The sequence below is a fragment of the Suricata suricatta genome, unplaced genomic scaffold (genome assembly GCF_006229205.1).
Source record: "Suricata suricatta isolate VVHF042 unplaced genomic scaffold, meerkat_22Aug2017_6uvM2_HiC HiC_scaffold_26, whole genome shotgun sequence".
NCBI classification, from domain to species: domain Eukaryota; kingdom Metazoa; phylum Chordata; class Mammalia; order Carnivora; family Herpestidae; genus Suricata; species Suricata suricatta.
This window is the reverse complement of record NW_021871547.1, coordinates 137,260-151,936: the sequence shown is the minus strand read 5'-3', so window position 1 is coordinate 151,936 and position 14,677 is coordinate 137,260. Positions and strand designations below refer to the sequence as shown.

General features: G+C 41.2%; 1 protein-coding gene across 2 annotated transcripts in view; it reads left to right on the top strand.

Moving 5' to 3' along the window:
• Positions 1 to 218: 218 nt before the first annotated feature.
• Positions 219 to 14,677, top strand: part of LOC115284912 (collagen alpha-1(XIV) chain-like) — a 30,117-nt gene continuing 15,658 nt past the window's right edge. The window contains exon 1 of one of the 2 annotated variants that reach the window (XM_029931366.1): positions 219 to 355. The gene's annotated coding sequence lies outside the window, so the exon portion shown is untranslated. Of the gene's footprint in view, positions 356 to 664; positions 744 to 14,677 lie in introns of those variants that run through there. The other variant, XM_029931367.1, reaches the window with a different exon arrangement.

The window sequence follows — 14,677 nt, the reverse complement described above, 5'->3', positions numbered from 1 at the left end:
AGGAGGAGGAGATAAGGTAGGGGGCGTTGGAGACTTAGGCCTGCCTCCCACCTCCCCAACCTCCGCCCCCGCGGCCACCTTCCGCTCTATAATTGGCCGCCGGTTGGCCTTCCTTTCCTCTTATCTGATCCCGGGCGCCTGGCCGGAGGGAAGCGCCGGGGTGCAGAGTGGGAGCTGGAGTGGGAGAGGGAGAGGGGGAGAGGGAGTAGGGGAGAAGGAGAGGCCAATTAAAAGGGGCACAAGGCGGGAAGAGAGCGAGAACCGTGCGCCGCCAAGAACCAACTCGCGGCGGATCTTGGATCCTACCTAGGCATCGAGAGGTCCCCAACCTGGGCTAGAACATTCCCCTGCACAGGTCAGTTCTAATCTTTCTCTGCCCTACTTCGGGTCGGCTTTGAAAAATCTGTTCGTGAGGAAGGAAAAGCGGAGAGGGCGAGCCACCTGCAGACGCAGCGCAGTTCCACGGACCTTATCAACGCGGGCTCCCCGGATGGCCGGGGACCTGCGGGGTGGGATGGGCTGGTGCCCCCAGATGCCTCCTCGCGGGGTTCGCTGGGCAGGGAGTTCGCAGGTGCTACGTGCTGCGAATGCAAAGACAGTGATGATGTCTCGTGTTGCTTCCGGGAACATTGCCCTGTTCCCGGGTGCTGTGAGCGCGCGGCGGCAAAAAGCCATTTTGGCTTGGAGACACGGGCAATTCCAGCATTTCCAAGAGGAAGGCACTTAGTAAAGGCGACAATCTGGTGAGAAGGGGGGTTAGGAATTTGTCTTGGGAGCCGTATATGAATAGCACGCTCTTTTTAGTTTGACTGTATTGGGGGCGCTTGGAAGAGCAGTCGATGGAGGTCCTGGGAGACCGAACTGACCCAGCCGCAGATCAGCGCTGGGGTCAGGAGCTAGACGCAAAGAGCAGCAAAAAGAGCGCACAGACGGAGGACGCAGGCGGTTGCAGCGCCAGGAAACCCGGATGCCTCCGGCTTTTTGCTTTGGTGTCTGGACGCAAGAGGTTGCGGCTTTGAGATGCACCACCGGGCTGCGGTGTCGGGGGGTCCTCTTGGCCCTGGCTTTTCCACCCCTCTTCTCCAGTTTTATCCGTCTGCACCCCTTCCTGCTTCAAGCCTCCGGGGACGCACGCAGCGCCTGGGCAGAGATGCACCCAGTGGGGCTGGGCTTTGGCAGGCAGTGCGCCCGGGCAAGACAGGGTCAGGGAAGGGCCAGGAGGAACCCTCGTGGGGCCACAGGAGTGGCTTCTGCCCTAGGCGAGGGTCTGGACGCCGCCTCCCAGTCCGGGACTACAGGCACTTGGGTGGTACTGGGTTCTTGGGGCCTCCGTGTGAAGCCCGCCCGGTGGCACGCGAGCTCCGGGTTGACTGGGAGCCTCGCTTAGGCCCAGGCTTTGGGCTTCCCTTTAAGGAAGGTGCCCAAACGGGGCTGGTGCGCAGCTCTCACCGGGGGCCAGGATTTCCTCCTGACGATTGCTTCTGGAGTGCCTACTGAAAGCCTCATTACCTCCGGGAGTTTTGGGTTCCCATTGGGAAGTTTTAGAGGGTTTGCTGGGCAGAGGCTAAAGGGGGAGGAACAGAGAAAGATGGGGTAAGACTTGGTGGCAAAAATGTAAACAAGTTTTCCTGAAACTCCCCTTAAAGACTTTGCCACCCCCCACCCCAAAGGGCTTCCTAGCTGCAGCCTGTGTTGAAGGGGTTGTATTCCAATCTAGCAAGCAGGCTTATGCTGGGCGACGTTAGGGAAATTGGCGTTCTGTTTCTGGTAAGGTGGTCCGGTCCTGCACCCAGAGAACTCACTGGTAAATTTAGAATGAGTGGATGAATAAGTGACTGAATGAAGGGATAGCGTTTGGATGTTTGCTTATTCCAAAAGAGCAGCTTGGATGGATTTCCTCTGAATCTGGCCCTAAGGGTTCGGTCACTGTACTAGACTTCAGGATTTGGTTTTAAACAGCTTTAGTGAGATACAATTTATATACTGTACAAGTATCCAATTCCCTGGTTATTGTACCTAAAGGGTATATTCGCAAAGTTGTGCAGCCATCCCCACAATCAATTTTAGAACATTTTTATCATTCCAAAAAGAAATTCCATACTTATTAGCAGCAACTTCCCATTTCTTCTCAATCCAACCATCCCCCACCCCTTAGCTTCCAGCAACCACTGGCCAACCTTTTGTTGACATTTCATATAAAGGGAGGCATACAATATGCACGTGGTCCTTTGTGACTGGCTTCTTTCACCTAGCGAAATGTTTTCAGGGTTTAGCCATGCTGGACCCTATACCCACTCACTAGCCACTAGGCATCTCTTCTGCCTGGGGAGCCCTGTGTAGGGAGGCACCTGGGCCTCCACTGCAACCCTGGCCTCCTGGGGGTCCCTTGAAAGGACAGGAGCCACACTGGTGAGCCCTCTCAGTACGTTGCTGAGAAGGATTTCTTGGAACCCATCAGAATTCCTGGAACAATCTTGGGCAGGTCCCAGGCTCTAGGATTGATGGGAGGAGTCCTTTGGCCCTTTTCCTGCTGCTAACGGTCCAGCTGAGGATTTCGGAGAACTCTTGGGGCCCTCCACGTGCGTGTCTTCGTTTTCTGAATCAGCCAGGGCTGCCTGAAGGATGGGCTGAGCAAAGTGGCATGACTTCAGGGGCACTGGGTCAAGCCCCAGCCCACAAAAAACAAAACCAGAAAAGATTCCCTGGGGTGTGTGCCCTTTGGCTCTTAAATACTTCCTACTGTCACCTAGTAAAACACGAAGATCTTTTGCCTGTTTTAAGCTGACAGTTTTAGCAGTTACGTGACTCCAGAGCCATAGTTGCTGTCATTTTTTATCCAAACTCAGCCAAATGGCTGCCGTTTTCCTGGCCTGTCGCTTGTAACCCAAGATTCCTTTAAAGGGCTAAGGCCTTCCTGAAGTGCCTCAGGCTGAGGTGGTATTTATTATTTGAGTGCCGCTGAGCTAACACATTATCTGGGATTAGGACAGTTAAACAGAACAAGGTTGCTGTTAAATGAGGCACTAGATGGTCCCTGAGGGTACAGAGGAGACTGCTGGAGTCAGGGGTGCCGAGGGGAAAGCTTAAAGGAAAATGACAAAAACAAACTTCCTCCTGGGCAGATTTGCCTTGATAATGCTGGGTGTGAGGAAAGCAATCTTTTGCTCCTCTAACCAGGTACAAAGTGGCAGGGATCCAGTTACCCCTCTGGAAGCAGTAAGTCTTGAGTGAAGACCAACCTCACCCTATTCCGGTGGAGGTGGTGAGAGAGAGAGAGAGAGAGAGAGAGAGAGAGAGAGAGAGAGAGAGAGAGAGTGAGAGTGTGTGTGTGTGTGTGTGTGTGTGTGTGTTGGAAGTGCTGGCTTTTTTTTTTTTTTTTTTTTTTTTTTTTTTTTTTGAGTACCTATTGAATACCAGCCTTTTTCTCTTTCGGAAGTACATTTAAGTCCCTCAAATACTTGCAGAAGTAAATATTCTTCTTCTTTTAGAGTTCAGCTCTTTGAGCTCCCAGGATAGAAACTACCTTGCCTGGGGTCACAAAACCAGCAAGTAACAGATACACAATTAAGAAAAGTCTAAAGAAGGTTTGAACACAGGGATGCCTGGGTGCTTCAGTTGGTTGAGTGTCAGCCTCTTGATTTTGGCTAGGGTCATGATCCTAAGGTCATGGGATTGAGCCCTGCCTGGGACTCCACACTGGGCATGGCTCCTGTTTGAGATTCTCTCTCTCTCCCTCTGCTTCCTGGCACGCACACTCTCTCTCTTTTTCTCTCTCAAAATTAAAAAAGAAAATAAGAGATTTGAACCCAGATCGCACTGGATATATTCTCCATCAGCTTCTTTGGTGGAGTGGGGGAGGGCTGTGTGAATGACATGGATGATGTCATCTGAGGCCATAAAATCCAGCAGCTGAAGCAGTGGATGGAAGGCAGGAAGATACGAGTGATATCTAAACTTGCGCCTCTGTGCCCCTGTCCATGGTTCGTGACCTCTCTGAGCTTTAGTTTTCTCATCCAGAAAACCGGAATAACAACAGCCACACTGGAGGGTTAAGATCTAAGATGATCCCATACAGAGCCTGAAAGACAAAAATGGCTACTCTCATCTGCTGCTGCTTCTCCCTTCGCCCCACTTTCTCCCTTCTCTCTTTCTCTTCTCCGTTTTTGAGAGGCTGGTGACTAGAGAGGCCATGGAATTTCTGGGAGCTGAGGGCTTGCAGTCTAGACTCCCCATTTCCTCAAGGTGATTTTTTATCTATGCTCTTGGCAAACTTTTCTATCAATGGGCCTTTGTTGGATCTGTCTGGGCAGGTGTCTCTAACTTTAAATTTTAGGGAGCAGTGCTTGGTCTCTTTCCTCCCAGAAATTACCTGGATTGTTTATGAACGTTGATCTAGAGGGAAGCTGGGCTTTGCTGAGTCCATTGAGGGTCCTAGGATATGCCTAGGGGCACCCAGGATATTTGGATAAATTATTGGATAAGTATCTGTTCCTGGGTGGCTTTCTGTTTTTAGAGACAGACTGATAATCTACATTGAAATGAACGATGTCAAAAATGTTATTAAAATTTTTTTTTCTGTCTTTTATTTATTTTTGAGAGACAGAGAGAGACAGTGCCAGCAGGGCAGGGTCAGAGAGAGAGAGAGAGAGAGAGAGAGAGAGAGAGAGAGAGAAATACAGAATCTGAAGCAGGCTCCAGGCTCTGAGCTAGCTGTCAGCACAGAGCCCGATGAGGGGCTCAAACCCACGAACCGTGAGATCATGACCTGAGCCGAAGCTGGATGCTTAACTGACTGAGCCACCCAGGCGCCCCTAAAAGTGATATTTTACTGCAAGTTTTTGGCTTCTATTCTTCCTTGACTTCCCTGACCTACCTCCTCCCATGTACCATAACTGTGCTAAGCATTCAAAATATAGTGGGGAACAGTACACTTTGGTCGGTAGAAATGCAAATAGCCAATTACAGTACAGCGTTAGGTACTACGGACTGGAATATAAAAGTTACTACCATAGGAACCATGGAGGAGCATGTGACCCAGACTTGGAAGATCAGGGAAGCTTTCCTAAAGGATGAGACACCTCCGCTGAGATGTGCAGTTACCCCTCATACTGCTTATGCTATAGAGTTTAGTTACAAACAACCCTCCATTTCTTTGACTGAGGGGCTATATCAGTCTGTAAAAAAAGAAAGAGGTAAAAAGAAAGAGCGAGGTCATGGATCATTCCTGAATCAAGGAGCTGTCACTCTAATTCGCCATGCTTTGGGAGTGGCTATGTCTTCCATCGTGTAGAACTTAACAGCACCTGGTTTAAGACTGAGCAGTCTTCTGAGGCTGATTTGCAGTCAAGTTCTTTGCATTTGGCCGATGTTAATCTATATAGGGTCTTTTTTTTTTTTTTTAACATTTATTTATTCTTGAGAGAGAGAGACAGACAGAATATGAGCGGGGGAAGGGCAGAGAGAAAGGGAGACACCGAATCTGAAGCAGGCTCCAGGCTCTGAGCTGTCAGCACAGAGCCTGACATGGGGCTCGAACCCATGGACTATGAGATCATAACCTGAGCCAAAGTCAGACACTCAACCAGCTGAGTCACCCAGGTGCCCCTATCTAGGGTCTTTCTATGAATTAGAAAAGGTGGTCTCTCAGGACATACCCATGCCATTAGATGAAGAAAATAGTAGCCTTTCCTCTGAATGACACAGCTTTGCATACAACTCAGAGGAGAGAGTGTCTGCCAATTTCAAGCATCACTCACTCACTGCCAAGTGCAAATTGTACAGTGCATCAACTGTAACCTGTAACACATGAGCCTTGATCATTCAATCATTTATTATTCAATCAATCAACATTTATACATGACCTATTATGCACTTTGAACCTTTTTTATTATGGGCTAAGCTGCCATCTAGATGTCATATAGTATCCAAAACACAGAAGGTAGACAAAAGTTACCAAGGCTCTGCAGTTAGCTGGAGAGTTACGGGGGGCCGAGGGGCAGATGCAATCCATTGGAGGTCTGCAGTGAGGGATCTAAGTCAGTGCTAGGCAAATTATAGACTGCGGATTGGTGCCCGTTCACAAACGGATACTTCTCCCTGCTGAGATAATACTGTACCAGGATGTAAATCAAATATGTCAGGGAGCACGCTGTTAGTTCAGCTGAGATGTTTTTTTCATAGCAAAGCCTTCTTGAAGATGAAAGCAAGACAATGCATTGATTTACATTTTGGAATAATTTTCTTATCTCATTATAGACCAATGACAACAGTTCATAGACTGGCTATTTTGAGGGCTACCCATCTAGGCAATACTGGCCCCTATTTGACTGGGAAAGTGATCTTGGATCCTTTCTTTTTTTTATGTTTATTTATTTTTGAGAGAGAAAGAGAGAGAGAGAGAGAGAGAGCAAGCAGGGGAGGGGCAGAGAGAGAAGGAGACACAGAATCTGAAGCAGGCTCCAAGCTCCTCTGAGCTGTCAGTACAGAGCCCAACACAGGGCTCGAATTCAAGAACTGTGAGACATGACCTGAACTGAAGTCAGCTGCTTAACCAACTGAGCCACCCAGGCACTCCTAAATTGCTTTGATAAAGCATAAAAAGAAAGCCACAGATTCATCTCACTTATTAATGTTAGTACATTTACTAATATGAAAAATTTTATTAGCAAATGGAACCCAGTAACACATCAAAGAATAATCTGCCTCTCATTGTCATTGCAGTTGTTTTGGTAATAAGGATTGTAATCAGGAATTCTGAGTCATCTAATTTGTTCTTTTTAAAAATTATTTTGGTCATTCTAAGTCCTTTGCATTTCCCTGGAATTTTTTTGAATCAATTAGTTAATTTCTATAAAAAATGACCTGAAATTTTGATTAGGATTGCTTTGAGGGGCGCCTGGGTGGCTCAGTTGGTTAAGTGTCTGACTTCAGCTCAGCTTATGATCTCACAGTTTGTCAGTTTGAGCCTGCATTGGGCTCTCTGTGGATAGCTCAAAGCCTGGAGCCTGCTTGGAATTCTGTGTCTCCCTCTCTCTCTGTCCTTCCCCACTCACGCTCGGTCTTTCTCTCACTCAAAAAATTTTTTTTTTAATTTAAAAAAAAGATTGCGTTGGATCTATAGATTAATTTGAAGACATCCTAACAATTGGGGTTTTCAATCCATGAACATAGTATGCTGCTCTCAGGAATTCTTTACACCTTCTCTCAGGTATTCAGTTTTGTATTTTTATAGATTTTACACCAAAGAGTATAGAGCATACTGTCTTACTGATTCCTAAGTATTTTGTATTTTTTGATGTTATCATATATGGAATTTTAAAAACTACTTTCTTTTCCATTTGTTTGCTGCTATAAGAATATGATTAATTTTCACCTATTGATCTGTGTCCTGCAGCCTTCCTAAATTTACTTATTCATTCAAGTAGGTCTTTTTTTTCTTTGATGTGTTCTTTAGGATTTAAAATCATGTTGATTTTAAATAAAGATAGTTTTACTTCTGCCTTCCCATTATTTCTGCCTTTTCTTTTCTTTCCTTTCTTTAAAAATTTTTAACCTTATTGCACTGGTTAGGACCTATAGTATAATGTTCAGTGAAATGGTAAAAATGTTACAATGCTGACATCCATTTCCTATTCTTGATCTTAGGAGAAAAGCATTCAGTATTTCTCCATTACATATGATTTTTTTTCATAGATGCCCTTTATCAGATTGATAAAGTACCTTTCTGTTCTTAGTTTGCTAAGTTACTTTTAAATCATGAATGGGTAGTGAATTTTTTCAAGTGCTTTCTCTGCTTCTATTGAGATGACATGTATATTTATTTACATATTGTCTAACATGCTGGATGATACTGATTTTAAAATATTAAACTAGTCATAACATTTCTAGAATATACCCCACTTGGTAATTATTTTTACATATAATGGTGAATGGATTTTTGTATCTATGTTCATGAGGGATATTCTGTAACTTTTGTAATGACATTGGTTTTTGATAAAAGGATGTTAGTTCACCTCTGTTTTCTGAAAAGGTTTGTGTGGAATTGATATTCTATCTTCCTTAAATATTTGATAGAATTTACTAGTTAAACCATCTCTAACTTTGCTTACTATATGTATACACACATATATATATTCATAAAAAGAAAAAATATATATATTTGAGTGTAATTGACACACAATGTTGCATTGGTCTCAGATGTACAACATGAGTGATTCAACAAGTTTGTACATTATACATTATGTAATGTTATGTTATGTTATATTGTGTTCACCACAAGTGTAACTACCATCTGTCCTGATACATTGCTATTAAAATGTCACTGACATGTTCTTTATGCTGTGCCTTTTATTCCCATGAATTATTCATTCCATAACCAGAAGCCTATATGTCTCACTCCCCTTCACCCATTTTGCCCAACCCCCATGCCCCTCCCCTCTGTCCACCATTAGTTTGTGAATATTTTTAATACCAAATTTAATCTCTATAATACATATAGGGCTCTTTGGATTTTCTGTTTCTTCATGTGTCTGTTTTAGCAAGTTCAGTGTTTCAAGGGTTTTTTCCAATTAAACTAAATTGTTAGACTTATTGACATAAAGTTATTAGTGTTTTTCCTTTTTTATCATTTGTTGGTATGTGAAATATGTAGTGATATAATTTATTTTATTCCTGGTATTGTTAGGTGTCTTTCCCATCTTTGCTTCTTGATCACTCTTTCTAAAAATTTTTCAATTTTATTAATATTTCTGAGAAGCAAATTTTGGCTTTGTTAATTTTCATTAATATTAGTTTACATAGTTCTTTGGTTTGTATTCTCTATTAATCCCTTTCTTCAATTTAATTTGGATTTAATTTGCTCTTCTTTTCCTGGCTTCTTTAGGTAGAACATTAGATCATTGATTTTAAATCTTTCTTCTTTCTTATGTAAATATTTTAACTTAGAAATTTCTCTCTAATCTCTCAGCTGCATTCCACAGATGTTCATGTGTTGTCTTTTTATTTTTATTCCTTTCCAAATATTTTTCTTAATTTCCATTGTGATTTCTTCTTTGACCTATGCATTAATTAGAAACATGTTTAATCTCTAGATACTTTGAATTTTTAAAGCTATTTTAATATTGTTGATTTCTTCCTAAAATTTTTTTTAAATGTTTATTTACTTTTGAGAGACAGAGAGACAGTGTGGGGACGAGAAGGGGGGGGTGGGGCAGGCAAGAGCAAGGGAGACACAGAAGCCACCTAAGCAGGCACCAGGCTCTGAGCTGTCAGCACAAAGCCTGACACGGGGCTCGAACTTGTGAACCATGAGATCATGACACTTAACTGACTGGGTCACCCAGGTACCCCTGAAATTGTTGGTATCTAATTTAATTCTGTTACCGTCAGAAACCATACTCTGTAAGCTTTCAAGCTTTTGAAAAATTTTGAGTCCCATTTTCTGGTCCAGAATATGGCCCATTTTATAAAACATTAAAAAAAGTACATTCTGCAGTTATTGGATATAATGTTTATTAAATATTAATTTGCCAATAGAGTTATTCACATCTGCTGTGTTCTTACTGATATTTTGTCTTGTTTTTCAGTCAGTTTCTGGGAGGAGTGTTAACATCTCTAACTTTGCTTATTACTCCTTTCTTTGGTTTATCAGGTTTTGCTTCATGTATTTTGAAGCTCCATTATTAAATGCACACACATTTATGATGGCTAAATTTTCTTGACTATTTGACTCTTTATCATTCTGAAATATCCAGGATTTGATGAGAGGTTTTATGCTGATTTTATTTCTCCTCATTGTAGCTCACTCTTCTGACAGGTCCCTTCTCAATTCGTATTTCTAGAGTTCTTGAACTCTTTTGCCCTTTGATACTTTATGCTAATAAGTATCCACTTTCCACTTGATTTCTAGTCACAATGCCATGCACAGTGGGGAGTTAACCAGGAGTGGGTGAGGGTAGGGGGGAAGGCTAATAACTAAGCCAATAGCACCAAAACTAGGTCTTCATTATCCCTAACTTGGAGTTGTTTTCTACCATGTCCTGATGTTAACAGATAAGAGTAATAACCAGTACCCTCCCGTGGGGCTTGTTTTTAAGTAAGCCTCATTAGCCAATCCTAGAAACTTTGATTATTCTGGATGTGAGGAGGGTGGTATTTTCACTGCAGAGAAGAAATAAAGAATCCTAAACAACATCAACACACTGGACCAAAACAATAGATCTAAAAACTACAGACCTGTTTTTAGTCTCTGCTCTTTTATCTGCAAATCTGTATGACCCAGATCATCGATTGACTTTTATAAAGTGAACATTAAAGTATAAACAGTGGAGAGTTGGAGAAAGCATCCTAGAAGTCATTTTGTCCAGTTCTCTTTTCCTTCTATACAGTCTCTTATAGGCAAAACTTAACCAGCTACTGCCTCAGAACTTCTGGTAAAAGAGCAGACCCAGTTCTACATTAGAGAACTTAGACATCTCTTTGGGTTGGTCCATTGATTCAATTTTGATTTGCAGAAGTTGTACAGAATATCTTGTTTTATTTTCTATGTGGAATCTCTTCAATTATTTGAAGACATTCATCACATGCCTCTGATTTCTTATTTTTCCTAGGCTTAAAACATGCTTGAACATAGCCATTTCTTTTAAATCTTTGCGTGAACTTGTCAACTAGAACTGCTAAGTCTTCTTTTTTTTAAGTCTATGAGTTGCTCTGAAGTCAAATCTTTCATATCCTCATATGGTTGATGATTGTTCAATCTGTATTGAGCTGTCATGTAGGAAATGATAAAACATGGATAGGAATGTATTTTGAAAAGTTTAAAGCAGTTCACCCATGCAAATAATTGTGCCTCTGTCATTATCTAGGTCTTCAGTTCTTGCCTAAGCCTTTTTGCCAAGTCAGTCCTATGACGCTAACATGATAGGAGAGATAAAGACTTCCTGTGTTTCCTTCCTCCTTTACTGTCTACTCATGTAGCACATTTCTTGATGGTATCATTCCCTTGTCCTTCACGTTCTTACAACCTGCTGCTAGCTTGGAACGAGTTAGAACTTTCTGAGAGCTACCTTTGTTCAGAATACATCATCTGCATTATCTTAATCACTGTATCCGGTAGATGCTAATTTGCACATTTCATATAAAGAAACCAAGTCAGAGTGGTCACACCAGTTAGCCAAGGGCCCCTAACAAATTGTTGGCAGAACTGTCTTCCTAACTCCCAGTTTTCTATTTATACTACCACTTTGTGCTAAGTCTTTGCTCCATTTCATACTTATTTTATTAAGTTTTGCAATGTAGTTGCTTGTGATCTTTCTTTTCAATAAAATCATGAGATCACTGAGGGCAGGGATTGTATAGCATAAAGCTTTATATTTTCCTTAGTAGTAAGTAGAGAGCTTTGTTTACGTAATGGGACTCTTGAGAAGAGACTGTTGGAATGAAAATTTCAATATTACAAATAACAACCTCTCTCAAGGCCAAATGCCAGAAAGCTAGCAATAGTTTTGTTTAAGTTCATGGTTTGTTTGGTTGGGTTGTTTTTTTTTGTTTGTTTGTTTTTTTGTAAGTCAGCACTGATTGAAGAGAACATTATGCAAGACTGGAATGTACATGTGTGTGTGAGCCTGTACAAGGGTGTGTGTGTGTGTGTATGTGTGTGTGTGTGAATCCGTGGTTTACAAAAACTTTAGAATAAATATCTTAAGGAATTTTGATAAAACTGGCTATACTCAGGGCCTTTGCTCCTTATTAATCTCAACCATACAAATGAGATTAAATAAAGCAAACACATGAAGTAGAAGAGCAAATTATCCCTAATGGGGTTAGTTTTAAGTTACAGACATAAAATTGTGACAGTGTTTTGAGAAAACTTATACTAAACATGATCAGCTTTCCCAAAATTGGGTGTATACCTTCTGAATTAGACCTATGTAGCCATTTTTTACATGATGTTTTTAAACCAAAAATAATAATAATAATAAAATTAAGGCAGAGTTATTTGTCTTGGGCAGGATTTTGGGCAAAGTTTCAACAAATTGGGCTTTGACATTTTGGTAAATGTTAAAGTGTCTCATGGCACTTTAATAGGAGTTGGGATTTTTCTTGCCCCTATTTTTCTGTCCAAAAATTTGGAGACTTGGCAGAAAACCTTGGGAAAACTAAAATTCCACTTCTCTCAATATGGTATTACTCATCCTAATTTAAAGTAAACAGCAAAAAGGAAGATTTAAAGATAAGCTATGGGTACAAGTTTTTCCATATAAATAATACCGATTTTTAAAAAATTACCAAAAGGTAGAATTAGTTAATTAGTTAATTAATTAATTAGAATTAAATTTTGTGAAATGCAAATTAGCTTCCATTATGTTGTGTTAGTTATTGCTTTAAAACACCTGGACATAGGACTTGTGTTTTACAGAGAAGAGAGAAAGTCTTTTAGATTATGGCTTGTAGAAGGATCGTTTTCTCCTATGTTAATAAAATCCTATTGTGTGTTTTCTGACGAAGGTCCCCTGTTTTTAAAATGTATGCCAGAAGCACAAATGTGGCTGATTCCTTGCCTTTCCTTCCCATTACCTGGTTCTGGGAACCTGGTTCTGGTTGAAACCAATGTTGAATGTCTCAGTCCAAGGAAATATTAAAAAAAAAACTTTAATGTTTATTTATTTTTTGAGAGAGAGACAAAGTGCAAGTGGGGTAGGGACAGAGAGAGAGAGGGAGACACAGAATCTGAGCTGTTGGCAACAGAGCTCCACGCAGGGCTTGAACTCAAAAACGACGAGATCATGACATGAGCCAAAGTCCGACATGTAACTGACTGAGCCCCCCGGGGGCCCAAGGAAATAGTCTTTTGTAATTAGCATTTTGGAACTATGGTAGGATGATAGGAGAAGATATTTTGGGGGTCTCTAGGCACAATTGGATACATTCTTTAATTTTTATTATAGGATCTTAGCTTGATTATTTATATGCATATCAAAGCTTTTCTTCCTTTTATTGGCAACACAGAAGAGTTTACACAAGATTATCATTGGGTATTATACAAAAAGTACTTGCCCCCCATTTATTTTTGGATGATTGCCTGAGGGAGATACAATTTAATCCTCTGGATATTGTGTTCATAGACTTTTAGGCCTTGCTACATTTACTGAAATAAGTCTTCAGTTAAAAAGGAAATTTAAGCTTATACGATGTGACCAAAGTACATTCAGAGGAAAATCAATGGCTTCAAATAAAGAATAATATCACATTAAGATTCAACCAAAAAAAATTCACAAAGAGCAACAAAAAACAAAACAATAACAGAAGAAAAGCGAAAAGAAGCAATTCCTGATGATAAGTGCAGAGATAAATCAGAAAACAAAACAAAACTTGTTCTCAAAAAAACTGCAAAGTGGACGAATATATAGATTCTCTCTTCCGGAGGGAGAAGAGAAATCAGAAACACATCATTGAATACTGAAAATGGATCAACAACTAAGAAACATAAGGTTTAAGCTGAGAGATCACACAACTCTGTGCTAATAAATTGTATAATTAAATATGTCCCAAAAACCCAATGGACATACTAAAAACATTACTTGCCATTTATCTGATACTTGCCTCAGATCTTTTGTGAAACAGTATTGGAGAATGAAAGAATGAATACATGAATGAAAAAATACCCTGGATAGAAGAAAACTTTTCAGATGTCTTTTTACCCTCCGAGGAAATTTCTCAGAGTCTCTCCTCTCTAGTGACTTATAATAGACTTGTGGTCAACCAACAGTTTGTGGAGCGGGCTCATAAATTAATACCAGTCACTCTCGCTGCTTCTCTCTTCTTGCTTCTTCTTTTCCTCCCGCCTTCTTTTCTTTTTCCTTTTTCTTTTAAATGGTTTTTTAAATTTATTTTTGATACAGAGAGAGACAGAGCATGAGAGGGGGAGGGGCAGAGAGAGAAGGAGACACAGAGCCAGAAGCAGGCTCCAGGCTCTGAGCTAGCTGTCAACACAGAGCCCGACGCGGGGCTTGAACCCACAAACCTAAGATCTGACCTGAGCCGAAGTTAGAGGTTTAATTGACTGAGCCACCCAGGTGCCCCTCCCATCTTCTTTTCTTCTTTACCTACCTTCTTCTCCCCTTTTTCATTTCTATTTTTCTTGTAGTTTTTCTTTCATTAATTTCCTCGTGAAAACGAAAACCTTGGAAGAGTCTTTAGATTTACACCTAGGAGAAAAAGAGTTAAAAGAAAAGGAGAAAGGATTATGGATTTTTCAGCCCAGTGAAATAAAAGCAGAATAGTGATTTAATACTAGCACAAAGTGGTTTTTCAAATTCTCTTTGATTACCAGAAGAAAGGGCTTTTGACTTTATGTGAAAAATACTGGAGGAACATTCCCGTCAAGGAAACTTGATTTTAATGCTCATTTCAGGTAAACTTTTGGAATTTAATCATTTGGAAAATTCACTGTGCAATGTGTGCCTTGCAAGGAGTCAGAAAGTATTTCCCGAACTTCTTTCCCAAATCTTTCAGATCATTCTCTCCATTTACAGCATCTTCTCAAAAGGTTTTCTTTTATCAGTTTATATTACAGAATGCAAGATGCGGTGCCCCGGGGAGTGAATTACTCCCTGGCATCACTAATCCCTGTTGGCTTGTCGACCTGTGTTAGATGACCACATATATGTAACTTTCAGGC